The sequence below is a fragment of the Lichenostomus cassidix genome, chromosome 6 (genome assembly GCF_008360975.1).
Source record: "Lichenostomus cassidix isolate B80296 chromosome 6, HeHo_3.0, whole genome shotgun sequence".
Classification (NCBI taxonomy): Eukaryota; Metazoa; Chordata; class Aves; order Passeriformes; family Meliphagidae; genus Lichenostomus; species Lichenostomus cassidix.
This window is the reverse complement of record NC_139487.1, coordinates 11,581,128-11,598,785: the sequence shown is the minus strand read 5'-3', so window position 1 is coordinate 11,598,785 and position 17,658 is coordinate 11,581,128. Positions and strand designations below refer to the sequence as shown.

The following is a 17,658-nucleotide window of genomic DNA, read 5'->3' as shown; positions in this document are numbered from 1 at the left end:
ATAGGGCAGAGATGTTTGCTTTTTCATCTGAGAGAAAAAAGGATCACATATATCCCTTCTTTGCCGGTAGCCTAGCACGGGAAATTGGAGTCTACCCAAAGCTACCCTCGATATTTAAAACTGAGTAATAGTTCTCATATTTAGTGAAGAGAGTACATATTGAAGGAGGATGAGAGGCTGCATGCTCCTGTGCCTTGTATTCAACTAAAAATTTACAGGTGTCCTTACAAAATCATAACAGGAACCTCATCTTAAGAGCATCACTCTGGAACCCTGACAACCCAATGCACACACACAATGCCATGGAAACACTTTTCTTTCCCTCCTCAGGGAGGGTCTGAAAGCTGAGTTATGTTCTCATGAGAGTACCGGCTGCAGCAGCTTTTGCTTAATTTACTGATTGAAACAACACTTGAGGGCTTCCTGAGGAGAGGGAGAAGATGGGGAGCAGGAGGAGGTGGCGACTTCTGGAAGGCTGAAATTTGTTGATGTCATTTTTTGGCTATTAACAGGACAGCATTCTGCCTTATGGAGCTAAAAGTTGGAACAAAAGGCCAAGAGCTGGGACCACAGTTTGCTTTCTCCATCAATATTTTATAGTAACTGCAAATGCTTAGGACTCAGCAGCAGCATAGGGAATTGCAGTTCTTCCACTGCTTTAAATGTTACTAAATTCAAGGAAAACAGAAGTGAATCTCAGAATTTGGGTGCTGTAACATACTCTTCCTGCAACGACTGGTTATTAAGGTCACTAGTTGGATTTGCTATCCTAATCCTTCCTGTCTTCTTCCTACACTCCTACTGCCAATTTTGTGACATTTGTAGACAGAAACTTCTCAGCTGTGCTGTTAGCAAGTTCCACAGCTGCAGAGCAGGCTGGCATGGAGAGCCCACTGCACGTGGATAAATATCCTAGTTAATGTTGCCGCACTGGTTTATCCTGGATCTAAACCAGCTGACTAGGTGTGTACATAAGTGTTTGATACACAGTCCCAAAGTGCACTGCAGGTTCTGGCCAAAATATCCAGCTTGCTTGGATTGGTTTCATGTCACATTACATGCAAAAATACACATGTATGCATGTGGAAGATCACACCCTGACCTCAGCACTCAAATACATATTACCCTTGTCTTCTACTGGGATTGGAATTGTGTTTCCTTGTACTTTTGGAAAAAACAGAAGTGATCAGAACATGGGAAAAGTTCATGGGAAAAGAGAAAACTGGATAATATACAACTCAGCTCTAATACTTTATGGGTTACATCACTAGCAGAGACGATGGATATTCCGAGTATTAGACAACTAGGAAATACCACATTACTGTATTTACTCAAATCTTACAAGCTAGTAGGCAACAAGCCTTCCAGAGATGCACATTTGGCAAAATGCTTATATATTTATCTCTCATTGGAGCTGTGACTTCTTGTGTCTATGTGCATAGGGAGTTGCTCAAGTACAGCACACAGTTTGTGTTCTGATAATACAAACTGATAGTTACAGACTCCAAGTGCTGTATCTGCAGCTATTTGCTATGGCCCAATTGTTACCCAGGGGCTTCCCCTCCCTGTTTAAAAAATGGCCTCAGATTTGTGTATTGACACAGCTGAACGAAGGAATCTGCCAAACACGTTTTCTAGAATTGGCACGTACTTCCACAAAGCCATCATACAATCCAGTACAAATTACACATTGTGTTCTTAAAGCAAGGGAATAAACACTGTACCTACATTAACAGATATGGAAAAGTCCTGGACATTGCCTGTAAATCCCAGATCAAGTCCCATCACACTCCAGGTCACCAGCCTCTCTTAAACCATCAGGTACTCTGGGCTCTCCAAGACAGAAGAAGATGAAAGCACTACTTGTTAAGCCTGCCCATGGCCAACTCCAAAACACACACAGCCACCATGCCCAGGGCGTTGGCCAGCATTCCCAGACCCCTCACTTCAGGGGATCCACAGAGCAATCAAGTCAGCCAGTTCTACAGGTCAGTCAACACCCAAGAAGTTGGGGAAAAAAAGAAAAAAGTTTACCAAGGCTCAAACATTCTAATGCCTTCTAAAAATAAATTTTAAATAATCCTTCCCTTCCTTCTTTACTTGATTTCATGAACACCTAATGGTGAAACCGTTTGTGCAATGTCAGCTGCATTCCACATAGCCCAATGCATCTGTGTGTATACAACCCACAGTACCAACTCAGTTATTACAGAAAATACCTGGTTACTGATCACACATTTTCCTTTATTTTTATCTGATCTGCTTGGATACCAAACTTCCTGTCTGATCTCAAGTTCTGGTCGTACTATACATCTATTTTCACCTTCTCTTAATTTTTTTTTCTTCTTAGGAAGTGACAGATTTACACTGATCCTTCAAAAGAGAAAGTCTTTGTGATTCCAGTAACCGCAAGGCAAGGTAAGATTGTGGAGATCACACAGACTGAACAGCCAGTACCAAAAGTTCTGCATTAAGGCTCTGTGGGCAACAACTGGTACTGGAGGATATCTTTCTTTCTTCTTTCCCTTTCCCTGAAATTTTCTTTACTTCATCAGATCCCAGAAGTTGACCAGTGAGGATACTGTCTGCTGTTAACATCTTGCAGTACAACCTTCTTGATCATGGGAAGTTCCTGGGGTACTTTCCTTCCCTCATGTTCAATTACAGCCCAGAACCATTCATTTTCTTCTCCAAAAGGACTTCTGTCCCATATCTCCTATAGTATTGCTATTGTTATGAAGATGTTGCTCAAGTAGGAAAGTTAAGCAATAAATCCATCTCCCACCCTCCTTAAAGCCTGTCCCCCCATCTCCTCTCCAGAAGCCCATCATTTAAAGGTTGAAATCTATAGACCTGAGGTTTTCATGAACCTGCCAAACTGATGCTGTTGTCACCATGTTTACATAAATCAGTGATTTACAAAAACGCCCAACCACAAGTGGGTTTGGCTGGGGCACAGAGAGATGAGGACTCCAGCAGACAGGGCAGAATATACAGAAATTTGGTGGGCAAACCCAGCCTGTGGCAGAAACAAATAATCCACTGCCTTCAGAAAGGCTCCACCAACATAGTCAGTGCCTGCAACGAATTTTCCAGAGCCATGAACAACTGATTACAGTAAAGGCATGCAAACAGATGGCTTTCCACCCCACGGGGCATGGGGAGCTCAGCCCTAGAAGCCAAGGGAGACTCTATTAGTCACGACCAGTTGTGGGGCTGTGTTTTCTATGGTCAGCCAACGGGGTGCAACCATTAAGCTCACAAGCAATTTCCTTTACATTCACAGGACTTAATCTTAAAGAAAACACATTTTGTGTCCAAGCTTTCTTTAGGAAAACATGAATAAGCTTTCAAACTGGCCTCATAGTAATCTTGTCCAAAGATTACAAATTACTTCCTAGTGGTTTAAAAAGTTACAGACCCCCAGCCCCAGCTGATAGGAAATGGCCTTCACAGGCAGCAAAGAATAGCCAATATTTACTTCCCATACAGGTTGACAAAAGTTGCTTTTGTTTAGATTTCTTATTCTGAAGTCTGTAGAGAACGTGGTGTCAGTTGCTTACTGGGAATTCCTCATAACCACACAGAATCAGACAAAAAGTGTCTGAGGACTAGGAACAAAACCTAGCAGAGTACCACACAGCACTGCAGGGGCCAGAGTCAAGATCATAGCGGAATTCCATATTTCATTTAAAAACACATTTGTTGCCTCTGAGACACACTTCGGTTACGTCAGGACATAACAGAGCAACACTACACAAGACCTTGAGGCAATGAACAAAGGCCACAATATATCCAGCAGAAATCTGAGGATAAAGCAATCAAACAGTGATATTAGTCTGAAGTACAGCTGAGTCACCAGATTAAAAATGCTGGCTTTTACAAACAGCTTTTGTAGGATCCTTCTGAACCACAACGCTCCTGCTAAAGGAGCAGAGACACCTTGGTTTGCTGCAGCACCACTCTGCAGCACTCAGATAACATCTCACAAATGGCCATTTCCATGTCCTGGCTGCTCCTTGAAGCTCTGCTGTCCAAATACAACTTCTGTCCGGCTCTATTTATTAGCTAGATCTGGCGAGATTGTAGCCCAGATGGTACACTATCACAAACACTGCTCTAAGCCAATAGAATGCTCTGCTCTCTCTCTCTGACACTGCTTCACTGCCTTCCTCCTGAGCTCCATTCAAGCCGTGTTTCTGCAGTGACCCTGAGAGCTGAGCCTCAAAGAGCTGCCTGCACATGGCTGCAGGAAATGACAGCTTCGGAAATGAGTACCAGAGTGATGAATAGCTGGCAACAAGAGCAGCCAGTGCGTTAGTGGGCTGCCAATTAATAACCTACATTGTACTGAACTGGGACATACATGGGCAAGAGTATCACTGACACGCCTCAGAAGAGATTACAAACCCAAGGCAGTATTTTCTGAAGGGCTTTTCCAGGCTTCTCTAAAATTTAGAAACTCAGACTTGTTACTATATTTTGTTCAGTGGGAAGCTGAACTGGTCCCATTTGGAGCAGGTTATGGAAAACTGAAAAAAAAAACATGGAGAAGATATGCCTCTTATCTTTATTCATCATGAAGTCCCAGACAGTGAAAACGGCCTATGCAGGTGAAACAGAAGGGCATAATGATCTTTAAGAGAGGGGTAACTGAGATCATCCATACAGACTTTAAAAAAGCAAGCAGGAGTTACTGGGGTATCTATCTGGTTCTATCAGCTCTAACAAAAAGGTGCTTCAGCAGCATAAGAGAAGAAGGTAAATACAGGAAAGTCACTGAGGCAAAAAGCTCAGGTAAGATGGCTGCTCCTGCAGCCAAAAAACACTCTTATATTGTACAAAATACTCTGCACACAGCCAAGTAACTAAGCATTTATTTCATTCATTCTGGCTTAGCCTCTCAATGCAAAGGCTACATGCTTGGCTCAAGCACCTTTGCAGGGGTTTCTCTACATGGCAATAAGCACATGGTTTCCCTGCAGCTTCCTTGGTTGCCTCATCTGGAATGCTGACTTTAAAGACTGATATTTAGCCTTTAGCTACTCCTTACAGAGTAGAAAGGCAGTCTAGACTCAGAGCAGAGAATCAGTGTCTCAAGAGACCAGAAACACCTCACTGAGTAAGCCTTGCACTTTGGGAATATCAAAAGCAACATTTTATTAGCACCTTCCTCATGGAAAAAGGCCTTGCTGTCAGCTGCTTCAGATGCTGGTCTGCCTCCAGGAAGGTACCTTTAAGTGCACAATAAGTCAAAGTCCCAATACATAAACATTTTCTGACTCTCCTTTCTGTCTCCTGAAGCTTAAACAAAGCCAGGCACTAAGCACAGATTTGCTGGCAACAATCAGGGAAGCTGATCTTCTGATGCTAAATAAAGGTTAGCAAGGCAAATTAATGATGTGAGATACAGAAGAGCTGTCAATCTCCATACATTTCACAGAGCTGAGAAAAGACAAATAGATCATTGTGGGGCTTATTCCTTTCCATTAGGAATAAATCAACCATGAAACAAGGGCAAGAGTAATGCTGTCCTTGGGTGAAAAGCTGAGATTTGCAGACCCTCCATTACAAACACACATGCATTATACAATACAGCACCATTTAAACTAAATAAGCAGCACAGTAAGGGATTACCTAAACCTGTTAGACAGATGATATAGAGGCACAGTGTTTATCTTTTCAACAGGGAGTTACTTAAGCTTACCCTATGAGTGCATGCTAGATTAAACCCTTCCCTCTCCCCAGCACAAGGCTACCAAAAGAGGAAATGCTGGACTGCTTCTAACTACCCCTGGCCAGAGCCTGCTGCAAGTGCTAGACTTTCATGTATCTCCTATTCCCCAATTGCTCTGAAAACCTTCAACAGAAAACCTTCAATTCAGGCATTTTGCAATCTTGCACTTTTCAGGATCTCATTCTTGGCAGATTGACTTTTTTTGGGGGGGGGACGCGTTTTGGGGATTTTTTTTCCTATTTTCTTTCCCCTTCTCTCAAAGCACGTTGATTTCCTCTTTTTATTTTAGGACATGTCAGTGATGGAGCACAGAGGCTGCACATTCACTGCAAACTGAGAAAGAGGATGGTCCTGCAGCTGGGGAGCTGGCCCAGCTTTGGGGAGCTCTCTGTAAGAGAGCTGAGAACCAGACCAATTCTTTATGTGGGAGGAGTTTTTCCCTCCCCAGTTTCCAAGTCTTAGTTACTTCCCTTCCCCTCCTCCACCACCCAGATCTGAACAGCGTTTCCTTTGTCTGTTCCCTATGTAGACTTCCAATCTCTGGAGACGGGGCCTAAATGTCTAGCACAACAGGACCCTGATCTCAGCTGAGCCTTAGGCACTGCCATAAAAAACAAACAGATCTCACAAGCATGGCTCTTGCAGTGTAAAACAGCCTAGATAGCAAATAAGTCTTTGGATTGGTCTGTTAGCTGACATACTAATTACATTGCTGGAATGCTATGCTTTCACAAAAGCTTCTATGGCCCGAAAGTTTATCCCAAAACATCCCGTTTAGTGACTCTGGAAAGGGAGCTGGAGTTAATTGCAATGCTAACAAAGTACATGCAATGGTGCACCTACAGAAAGACCAAGTAGATTTCTAGCACACTTTTGGATGACTAATGAATTGAAGTTTCCTTGGCATGCTTCCCTCCCAACACATGTGGGCAAGGATTACAGAGTGGAAAGAGCCCAGCCTAGGGAGAAGAAAAGTGCACACTCCTGCAGCCATTAAATCCCTACTGGGGAAGGGGTTTTCCCATTGCATTTCAGGGACGTCTACTGGGTTGTTTGACACACACATTTGACCCCAAATTTTCAGGCTCCAGCTCAGCAATACACCATGCCATGCACCTTGCAGAAGGCAACCAAGACCACACGTTAGGAAGGACAACCATCACTTCCACTTATGCACAGACTCCTAACAGGTATGAATTGCTAATGATCAAGTTCAGCCAGATGCCAAACTATAATAGGAATTGTTTTAACAAAATTAGGAAGTCAAGCTTTACATGGCATTAAAATTAAAACTTAATTCTCTGTTCTACAAGTGGTTAGATTTGTTGATCACCTACCAGCACATACCATCTCAATGCTAAGCTGCGCACCTACTTGCTAGTCCACACATCAAACTGGAGGAAAATGAAAATTCAAAGGAGATTCCACATTTGGTTTGTCCTCTTGCATCTCACAGGCCATTAATGCCACATCACCTGGCTCACCAACATTGTGCTGATAACTTTTATCAGACTACTCATTCTGAGGAACATGGGTCTTTTCCATAGCTGAAGTTACATATAGAGGCTATTCCAGAAACACAGGCACTGGCCATCAATATCTGAGAAATTCTGATACAGGTATCTAACCTGCTTCCCAAGGCACTTATTGAAAAATTATGCGACAGGAAGGTGGAAAGATCCAATCTCATAACACTTGTCGCACAGGATTTCAATAAACTTTTTTCTAATTTTTCCCTGCCACTTCAGCTTCACTTTTTGCCTCTCCATCAGCACAGCAGGCCCCTACAAGAAAGGACTCAATGAAAGCTGAATATATCTTCAAGCAGAGGTTGTTTCTTTGTTTCTAACCTGTCTTCTGTCCAGAGGCACCGCTGGTCCCTCCAGCACTACTTCCTCATCATAACAAAGGAATGGAGTTACTCATCACTCATGCGATTTCCACCTCTATTTTTACAATTCTAAAAAGGTTCCCCCAGCAGTTTACTTATTTAAAAAAACAGGAAATTTTTTTTGACCTGGATTATCTGAGTAGGCTCTAGTGCAGGAAAACAGTGAAATGCCCCAAACCACATGTTCTAGTCAACTGTAGGCTTAATCACTTTGCTCAGCTGAGGAGCAGAGCCAAGGAGTGAGCAACATCTTTAAGAGATAAAAACCCCCATCTGTGAGGAGCCACTTACTTCTTCTTCATGGTGCCATCAGGCTTTTAACTCATCACAGCTTTGCACTGTCATTTCCAGCCTCCCTCCCTTTTCCCTTCCTACTATGTCTCAGGCCTTTGGATGAGCCTATGCTTATTTATTAGCAGCTCAGTTTTCAAATTCTGAGCCAGGGCCACATATTCTCATCCAGGCCTCCAGATGAGGTCCTAGAAATTAGCTCACAGACTTCAAAACAGCAAGGTAACACCACTGTATTTGCTTCCTATCCAAACTCAATGAGGATGTGCAAAGAGCAGAGGTATTGCAGGGCAAGTAAGAAAGAAAAAGCAACATGAAGCCTTTTTGACTAGGGCAGAAATTACAAAAGGCACTTCTGGCCCAAAGAAGCGTAAATATACCATACCTACCTAGCCTGAACATTAGGCTAGAGGCAGGGAATGGTTTCAGGTTGAAGTTCACAGATTTCTTACTTGCTGCTTAGAGCCACTGTACCTTCAATGAAATGTTGGTAACTATCCAGTTGTGAAGTTAACAAGCAGCAGCAGAAGTCAAACATAAAGGATCCCTGCAGTCCTGCCCTCGAACACTGCTAGTAGACCTTAAGGTATATGTCTCTTTGCTGCACAGTTAAGTGCTGCATTAGGTCTTCAGAGTATTTTTGGCCTTTAGCTTATGAAAAGTAACATTAGGGCAGACCAGTGATTTTCCTATATTTATTTTTAAAACACAAAATAAATATGCAAAAGCGCGAGCAAAGTGTGACCCCAGATCACTCTTTCTGTGCCTGTAGCTACAGAGTTTAAAACGAGATCAATCAAAAGCAAGTGAGATGCCTGCCTGTCTTTAGCCAGAGCCAGAAGTCTCAGGAGCAAGACATTTCATTCAGATAGAGTAAAGAACTTGCAAAAGAGATGAGGTATTGATTACAAAGAAAAGCAGCTGACGCACCCCCTGCTCACTCAACCAAGTAGAAAGTTTGAAGAAAAGGAACAAAATGAACTTGGGTTTGACTCCTCTGTGCCTGAAATTACTCTGTGACAATGATTCCCTGCTGCCAACACACACTCCAGCTCTGAGAGCAGGAATGATGGAGTCCAAGCCAAACACACGCGTGGCTGGAGAGACTCACGGCAGATTAGACAGCTCTTCTTTGTACCAATACATGAAACACATCTGGGGCACCCTGGCCATGTTAAGGCACATTCCTTGGCTGAGCTGATGCTTGTTGAGCACCACTGCAGGCACCAGTGACACCCATCTCTGGAGCACTGATAGAGCATTGCCAGCAGCTCCCTAGGATAGCAGATGGAGATCCCTGGGAAAGAGACCTTTGAAACAGCCCTGAATGGTTGATATTCTCACTCAGATTATCTAAATCCCAGTGTGGAAAACATGCCAAAAGCATCCTTACTCTGAATCACAATTAAATGCTCAGTAAGAGGCCGGATTTACAGAAAGCCAGCTGCAAGCAAAGACAGTCCTTGGTCATCAGTGTCACAGTGTCCTGAGGAGTCTACCCAGATTAACAGATAAAACTGTATGTCCAAGTCCACTTCCCACCTCAAAGTCCAATGCTTCAATGATGTTGTGCATCTGGAATCAAGCTGTTTCCACTGCAGACAGAGTAACTCTCTAGAGAGTCTGTTCTCCAGAGACACAGGGCTGCAAATTACCCAAAACTTTGAGAAATGGGCTTTTTTGTGGTTTTCAATTTCTTTAAAAATGTGTTGTTGGTGTTATTTTTTTTTAAGGGAACAGAAGTATTATAAATTGCTATTACCGTGGTGGTATCATCTAATAAGAAAATAAAAAATATACAGTATGGCGCTCCCTTATTATCCGTTTCCTTAAACACCAAAAGTTTTTAGTCACTTTATAACTGGCCCGTGAAGAAGGCAGGAAAATTTATATTGAGTCAAAGTTTAAAGGCCAAATCCAAATGAAATGTACCAGGCCCTTGCATTTATACACCATAGCTTTTCCACGGATTTAGTAGTGGAACTTTTCAACTGTGTAACATTAATGTCTAGTTTAACAATAGTAAGTGCAACGTACATCACTGCTCATGTAAATCAGAACAAATTTGATGGGACACCAGAAGACTTAAGAAGAGAACAGACATCTCTACCAGAAGGGACCTCTTGTCCATGCAGCACAGCCTGATTCCAGCATCTTTCAGTCCTCCCTGTGCTAGTCTTGCCAGAACGTTCACACTTTGCAGTGGTTTCAAGTTTCCAAATCAGAACCTTTGCTGGATTTTCAATTTCTAGATATCCCCATGCCAGCAGGAGGAAAGGAAAAAAAAAAGATTCTGAAGAATTTTAATTTTTCCAGACCGCATACCAGGTTTAATTCCTTATTCTCTGTTACTATTGTCTATGAGCTCACTTGACAATTTTCAACTCTTCAGATTTACAGCCATTCCTAGCAAAGTATTTCATCCAGAAATAAACATAACCATCCTTTTTCTGAAGGCAAGGGGAAAATATATAGAAAGCACACAGATGTTTGGCAAGTACATCAAAGCTAGGCTACTCAGTACAAAAACCCTCCCCAAAACCCTTGACGTTCTCAGCACTTTAACAATACAATCAAATTTTAAATATGAACAGAGGGGGGATTCCAAATGGGTACATACCATCTACAATAATAAATTAATTGGAAGTGCACAGAAACTGGGTCTACAGAGAGCTGTACACTGCATTAGATGTCTTCATGTGCCACTTCACTCTGTGAGACCTGGTACACTGAGTCTGAAAAAATCTTTGTTTTTCACATTAATATGAAATTAGATGAGGCTGGCCAATGATATCAACTCCTGGCCAGTAGGTATCAACTTACTGTCTTTGGCAAAGTCCTGCTGCTGTGTTCTCTGCACAGATGGAGAAGATGGTACTTGGCTCCTTGAACCTTGCAATTCACTGCTGTGCCAAGTATAGTCACTTTAGATACTCCTGGATCTTTGGCGAGCAGAGAGCACTTTACCCTCTGACAATATTTCATAACTTCAGCATGTAATACCTTTTCCAAAGGAGGACAGATGTGCAAGAGTAGTTTCAGTCTTCCAAGGAGTTTTCTGTCAGGATCTTAATTTTTCTCTGGCTGTGCAGTCCAACAGCATAACCACAGCCGCTGCAAGGCTGAAGACAGGAGGCTGCTGCTCGAGCAATACCTGCTGCCAGCTGACCATCCAACTGCCCATTTGCTCCTTGGGTTTGGAGCTGCAGCTGCAAGGAGGCCTGCCAGAACACAGCTACTCCACTTCTTTGGAGAATTTTGAAAAAGGCGCTGTGGCAAAATAGCTTAAGCCCAGCTTGTCTTACAAGGGAAATTTCAGCCAGAAGCTATTATGCCAAACATTCAGGTTTTTGAAGGAATAGAGAGGTATCATATAGAATGGGTGGGGAAAAAAAAAACCCAAAAACTGTTGGTTTGGTGGCTTTGTTTTTTTTTTTTTAATTTTGCAGTCTTTGAAGAAGAGAGGGAAGAAGAGGAATACTCCTCTGAGCTCAAAGAATTTCACTCCTGGCATGCCAAAGCCAGCAGTAGAAATGCCTGGACCTTCCATGGTGCCTTGGATACATGCCACATTAAAAGAAGCCGCTTCACAGTGAGCTCTGTCCTTGAGAGAACACTTCAGCTCATGCAGCTTCAGGGAGAAGGGGCTACTTCCCCTCACTACAGAAAGCCCCAACCTCTTTGTGCGGACATGTACCGCCCCTGCCCAAACAGCTGTTCAGTCAGCCTTGGGGACTAAGGACACAAACAAGTTGTCATATTCCACAGAAAGGCATCAAATCCATGATGATATTCAAGGTGGATTACTAAGGGCTAAAACAGTAGCAACCCTGCAAAAAAGCAGAAGGGAGAAGAAGCTGATGGGAAAGAGGATGGTTGCATCCCCAGAATGCCAATGGAAAGTCAGGGTTTCGGTAGAGGTTTGGAGGTTGAAAGCTGAAGGACAACCACAAGTTAACATTCCAATATCTGCATTCACCTTAAGAAATGTTACTTGGTTTTGAAAATTACTATTAGGACACATTATTTTTTGCTTACTATCTTCCTTTTTTTTTTTTTGCCTGGAAACCTTGATGCTGCCACCACATGATTAGCAAGTCACTCAAATTCAGCAGAAACCCGACACTCCAATGCCTCTGGCTGTAGCCACTCTACAAAGAGCATTTGGGATCCTGTGACATCTGACAGTTTTCCTCTCCTCCAAGACTGACATAAACCAAAAGTCTCCTATTCAAAACAAAACGCTAGACAGAGCACAACCCACATTCCTATTTTGGGAAAGTCTGGATTGGAAACCTAATTTCTCATCTTGAACCCATGTGTAGCTGTTTAAGTGTAGTTCAGGAGCCATATGACATTTGCAGTTTATTCCTTTGAATGCTATAGAAAGCTAATAAAAGAGTGAGAATCATCAGCAGAATGTACTACAAAATGCAAGACAGTAAACTGGAGCAAACACAGATCATGTTCATACCATGACTGCCCACCAAGAACCTTCTGCAGCAGAGAAGAGATACTGTTTTGGGAAAAAGCAACTTTTTGACAAGTTGAGAGCTTGAAAACTCCATTTTTTTGAAGGGAGGCTGGGTATTCTGCTCCCACCTCATCCCAATCTTGCTCCTCATTTTCACGAGGAACTGTACTTGAATTTTCCAGAGTGGCTGCCACCTATTCAGAAACCAGTCTAGAGCAGAAATAGCAAGGTTGCACTGCTGCCAGTTCTTCAGCCCCTGCTTGGTCACACTGCAAAGTCCTCTGCCTCTGAAATCCCTTCTACCAGCCTTCAAATGGTAATTTCTGAACATTTTTGGGCAAAATTCCACCAACAAAATACTACTGCTTTGAAACAGAAGAGGACAGACAAACATCCAAATACAAATTGAAAACACCTGCTCAAAAATCTCCACTAGCATCTCAACAGTCCTTGACTAGTCAACACCTTACACTTTTATTTTTAAAACGTACTTCTACCACAGTTCTTGGACCCCTTAAACCAATATCATCAAATTCCACTACGGATTTAGACTTCACAACGTGACTTCACTTCTCCAAGCAGAGAGTAAGAGTCTTGTGAGAAGGCTTCACTTCTGCCAGCATCCACTTCCAAGTTCTCCAGCCCTGGACAGCAGAGAAACAAAACAAAACAGGATAGCTGCATAACAGTGGTCAGCCCCCACGCACTCCGGAGCTTCCTGGCTGCCGCTGCCTTATGAATTTTGTGAGCTGTCAAACAGAGCTGGGTCCATCTGCTTGCCCACTGGTTTTGAATTGCATGGCCTGGGTCACCACGAACCATGCCAATGCAATAGTCTATCATGGGCACAGGACAGGAGGTACATTTCAGGGAAGATTATGAAGCTGCACACACCCAACTAAACAAACAGCTGATACGGCCCATTGTGAGAGATGGAGGGGTGCACACAAATATCATACCCAGTTGAGCCCCCAGTTGTAGGAACCAGAATTATCTGGGACTGCTTACTGACTTGAACAAGGCTGATATCCAGACCCATTCACAGGCAAAACTGTACAAGTCCAGTCAATCACTGTCAGATCACTGTCTCAGTGTTGGCATTCCTGAACGGAAAGCAGCATACGAGCAGAGAAAGGTGCATGGAAAACATGACCAGCAATGAGACTCATTCTCCTCCATTCTAGAAGTTAGTACAGACAGCAGAGAGCACAAGAAGCAAAAATTAAGGAAGAGAGAAGAGAGCATCACAGACGGACACATCTGAGTAGCAGACATCAGGAAATAAGTCCATTTTAACCATCCTTTGCCTTTTAGGCCACACAGCACCTCCCATAACTAATGCACCTGGACCATGTTCAAGGAAGCTGGCCACACACTGCTCATATAAACTTCATGGGATTAACACTACAGCCTGTGGGATGAATCACTCATATATCTTTCTTTTTTTATCCCACATTAAAATCTCAAAAGGAAGAAAACAGTGGCTTGCTCATAACAGATTTTCTCTCTCTACTCTCCAAAAACATGCAAAGGACTTTTTACATATTGGATATTGCTAAGACTACAGATACATTCCGAAGTCGTATGTAGTACCAAAATAAAAGCTCCTGAGTTACTTTACACTGTTAGCTGTACTGTCTTCTCCTGTTCTATGTTATTTGTTGTATCACAAACCAAAGCTGTCTGTCTCAAGTGTGAGTTGGCCACTGGTGAGCATTCAGTAGAACTTCCCTTTATTGGTTCACTTTCTTCCAGAAAGGGGGACTGCTCAGCTTCAGAAGTCAAAGGTAAGTAGTTCTGACCTCAGTTACAGCCCCAGTTGAACAGGGGTGACTAAAGTTGTAAAATTTGCTTTCTGAAGTGATGGCTGTTTTTACCAGCCTAGGTCAGGCTCAGCTACAGCAAGTGAGGCTCTTTCCTGCCAGCTCTGAAGAAAAACACTAAATACCAATGGATAGTTTGACTTCAGAGCTCTACCTCATAAGTGCAATTCTAGTCCATCCACCAAGACCTGATTTACAGCTACAGAAAAATGCCTCAGCATCACATCAAGGTCAAGGAAAAACTTCAGTCGCAAAGAAACACAGGATTTTGAGCTCCTTAAACTGAGGAACATGCTGTGTTACATTTCCTTTGATTAGAATGTGCTCCTGTCAGAAGAAATTAGCAGAGGACTTAGCTTTCACAAAAAAGCATTAATCACATTAAGTTCTGGACAGAAGGTATAAGAGATCAGTGAAAAGGAACTAGAAACACAGCAGAATAAAGGATACCCAGGAAGGAAGTCACTAATCTCCACCTGCACTCATTTATCCTCCTTTCAGATCTTCCCTCCCATGCACATTTAACTTTCCACCAAATTTACTGGGGGCCACTCAGGTGGTCCATTCAGGAGTCTGCTTAAACAAGATGTAAAGAAGAAATAGAGGAAGGATTATATTATTTGAGAATATGGAGAATTACTAGTTTAGGCAAGTTTCAGCTGTAGCAGGTGGTTTTCCTGATGTATCAAGAACCTGACACTTTTTGTTTACAGAAGCCAGAGCAGCTCATCTGGCAGCCTGTAACCATTTCTAACGTACAGGTAAGTTTGGCCCAGCTACTATTTCAATTCCTGGCACTGTAATGCCTCCAAGAGACACTTGCCAAGGGCAAGTGCATGGCCAAGCCCTCAGCCTCTGCCATGACTGCACATAATCAGTGGGAAAAAGGCTCTTGTGCAACTCAAATACACCATGCAAGGAGGTCCCAATGCTGGTATGTGTCACAGCATTACAAAGGGTGGCTACATCTCATCTGTGATGGAAGTTTCTCTGAAACCACCAGCCTTTTCCCTCAAATGTCTCTACACGACAATTCCCGGTATCCAGAGCCAAATTTAAACCAGTGTCAGCAGGGATCTTGCAAGACATCCCCAAAACCATTTAGATCCTGAGATCCCACATGCACATTCTGCAGACAGTGTCCTTATTGTGGGACACTGGTTTCTGTTTAGGATTGTTTGCCAGGGAGGCTCTGGGGTGGCATAGGGAAAGCAACACCCTTTGATGTGGCTGACTCTCAAACCTGGATACTTCTGTGAAAGAGATACTTAACTTCCCAGCTCTCAGTTAAGTGGAAAGGTTCACACGCCAACCCCAGAAGCTCACTTTTTATTCTAAAACCAACAGGCTAGCAGTCCAGGAAGTGTATAGTCAGCTCTAAAAATAAAAAGACATCTGGAATGACCAAGTGTGTAATTTAACTTGTAGCTGGTACAGGAATCAGTTCTGCTTGCTGTGTTCAGGAGGAGCAAAAGAGGCATTTTCTACAGGACTTGGTTATCCCATTTGCCTGGCAATGAAAATAGCATCCTATTTCTGGTCATTCTACTTTTATTCAAGGACATTTTGGTCACAGAAGGTCTACTTGAAGCAAGGGAATAATTTGCAAGCTCACCCTGAACATACAGCCATCCCATAATTTTGATTCTTCATACTCTGCAGAGAATTTCCTAAAGACCTGCACATCAAATCATGAAGATGTCACCTTCCCCTCGTCAGCACAGATGTGTGCCTGCCAGCATTGGTCTGGCTAGTCAGGCTGCTGCTAATCATGAGAAAGCAAGTTTCTCTTTTATCCAAGTATCAGACTAGGCTGGAATTCTGAAACAAACCTATGGCACCTGTATTAATGAAAGAGCTAAGTGAAGCTCAGTCTGCAGCACGAGTGCACCCAGCACTGCCCTTACCCTGCAGGGGCTGCAATACAGACTTGCATTACAGTCCAGCCCACCAGAATGCTTACCAGAAAGAGTGTCCACTTGACGGGAGAGGGGAAGAGATCAGTTCTGCAACTGAATAGCAACAACTTTTCAAAGCAACACATTAGGGCTTTCCAGCACATGTTCACATTGCAGGGCAAAATAGGAGATACAGACTCAAGTGAGGTCTGGGAAATACTTGCTGTTATCACCAAGATGAAGTTTGACTACATTGCCAGTACAACTGCAACCCAGCTTTGCTTGAAATAAAGTGATGTCCCACTGCACGTGCAAATTTCAGATGAAGTCACACTGTATCAAGATACAAAAAACTAAACTTGCCAATAAATGTAGTGACAAGAAGCCAGACAGTAAAACAGAGCTCCAAGAGAGCCCAATTCATCTATTGCCTCTCCTAGAACTGCTTTGCTTAATCCAGCCATGAGCCAACATCTTTCTACCAGAAAAATAATTAAATTCTCCATCAAGAATGCCAGCAAGTCTGATGTTCCAGCCTGAGGGAGTGGATGGGAAGAGCCAACATGCACCCCCCTGTCAAGCCACCTCCTAAATCTCATTGAACTATGAAACTCCTAAGCAAGGCAATTACTCCTATAGGTTTTGCTAAATCTGAAGATGGACAAGAAATTGGTTTGTGGCAAAACTGAACTCTTCTTAACATGAAAACCAAAAGCATGGAGTTATGTTGCTGGTCGTAACTGAAACGCGTCTGCTAATGATTACAGCTACCATTTTGCTGCCAAAGTATTATTGGAACTGCTTATTTGCTGTGCAGCTTGGGGAAAAAAAAAATCTCTTCCATCCTTTATTAATCTTGTCCTCATCTGACACAACAAAAATGCACCATCAGTCTTTTGCTTACTTTGAAAAACAGGCCTGAAAGTCACTACAAGAGCCAAAGTCTTTGTGTATAATTATTGTCTTGATTAACTAGAACAAAGGGCAGAAAACTTCGGTCATTATGCATTACATTTAGTACTTTTGGGGCTTATTTAAACACATTTAATCAACCTGCTTTCTTAAAAGAAACTTTGATATACCAAAAAACTATGAAATAATTAGAAATAAATGATTTTTTAATTTATTGGTTGGGTTTGTTTATTTGGGGTTTTTTTTTGGCTGGTTTTTTTTTAAAGCAGTCGCATCCAAAGGAATGTAGCTCACAGGGTAACTATGGGACTCATTGGAAGACCTCAGCAATATACTTGTATCTTCTTGGCCCCAGGTAGCTTCTTGCAGCAGTGCTGAGCTGGTGACCTATTTGGCTGCTATAGGAAACTCAATCATTAGAAAGTTTATGCATTCTAATATCAAAAGCAGATTTTCCTTGGAAACATTTTCCTGGGGCAGGCTTCAGGGTCCCGAAACTGGCAGTGACTGCATAAACAGAGGAGGTAATGAGTAAAGGCTCCAGTGGGGGATGCAATGAAATATTTTTTCCTTTTCAGCCTGCCATCCTGGGCTCCAAACAGGGTATGCATGAGAAATGGGGAATTTAATGT

General features: G+C 42.7%; 1 protein-coding gene across 3 annotated transcripts in view; it reads right to left on the bottom strand.

Annotated features, from left to right (window-relative positions):
* Positions 1–17,658, bottom strand: part of SH3PXD2A (SH3 and PX domains 2A) — a 241,894-nt gene that overhangs the window by 33,627 nt on the left and 190,609 nt on the right. The window lies entirely within an intron of this gene.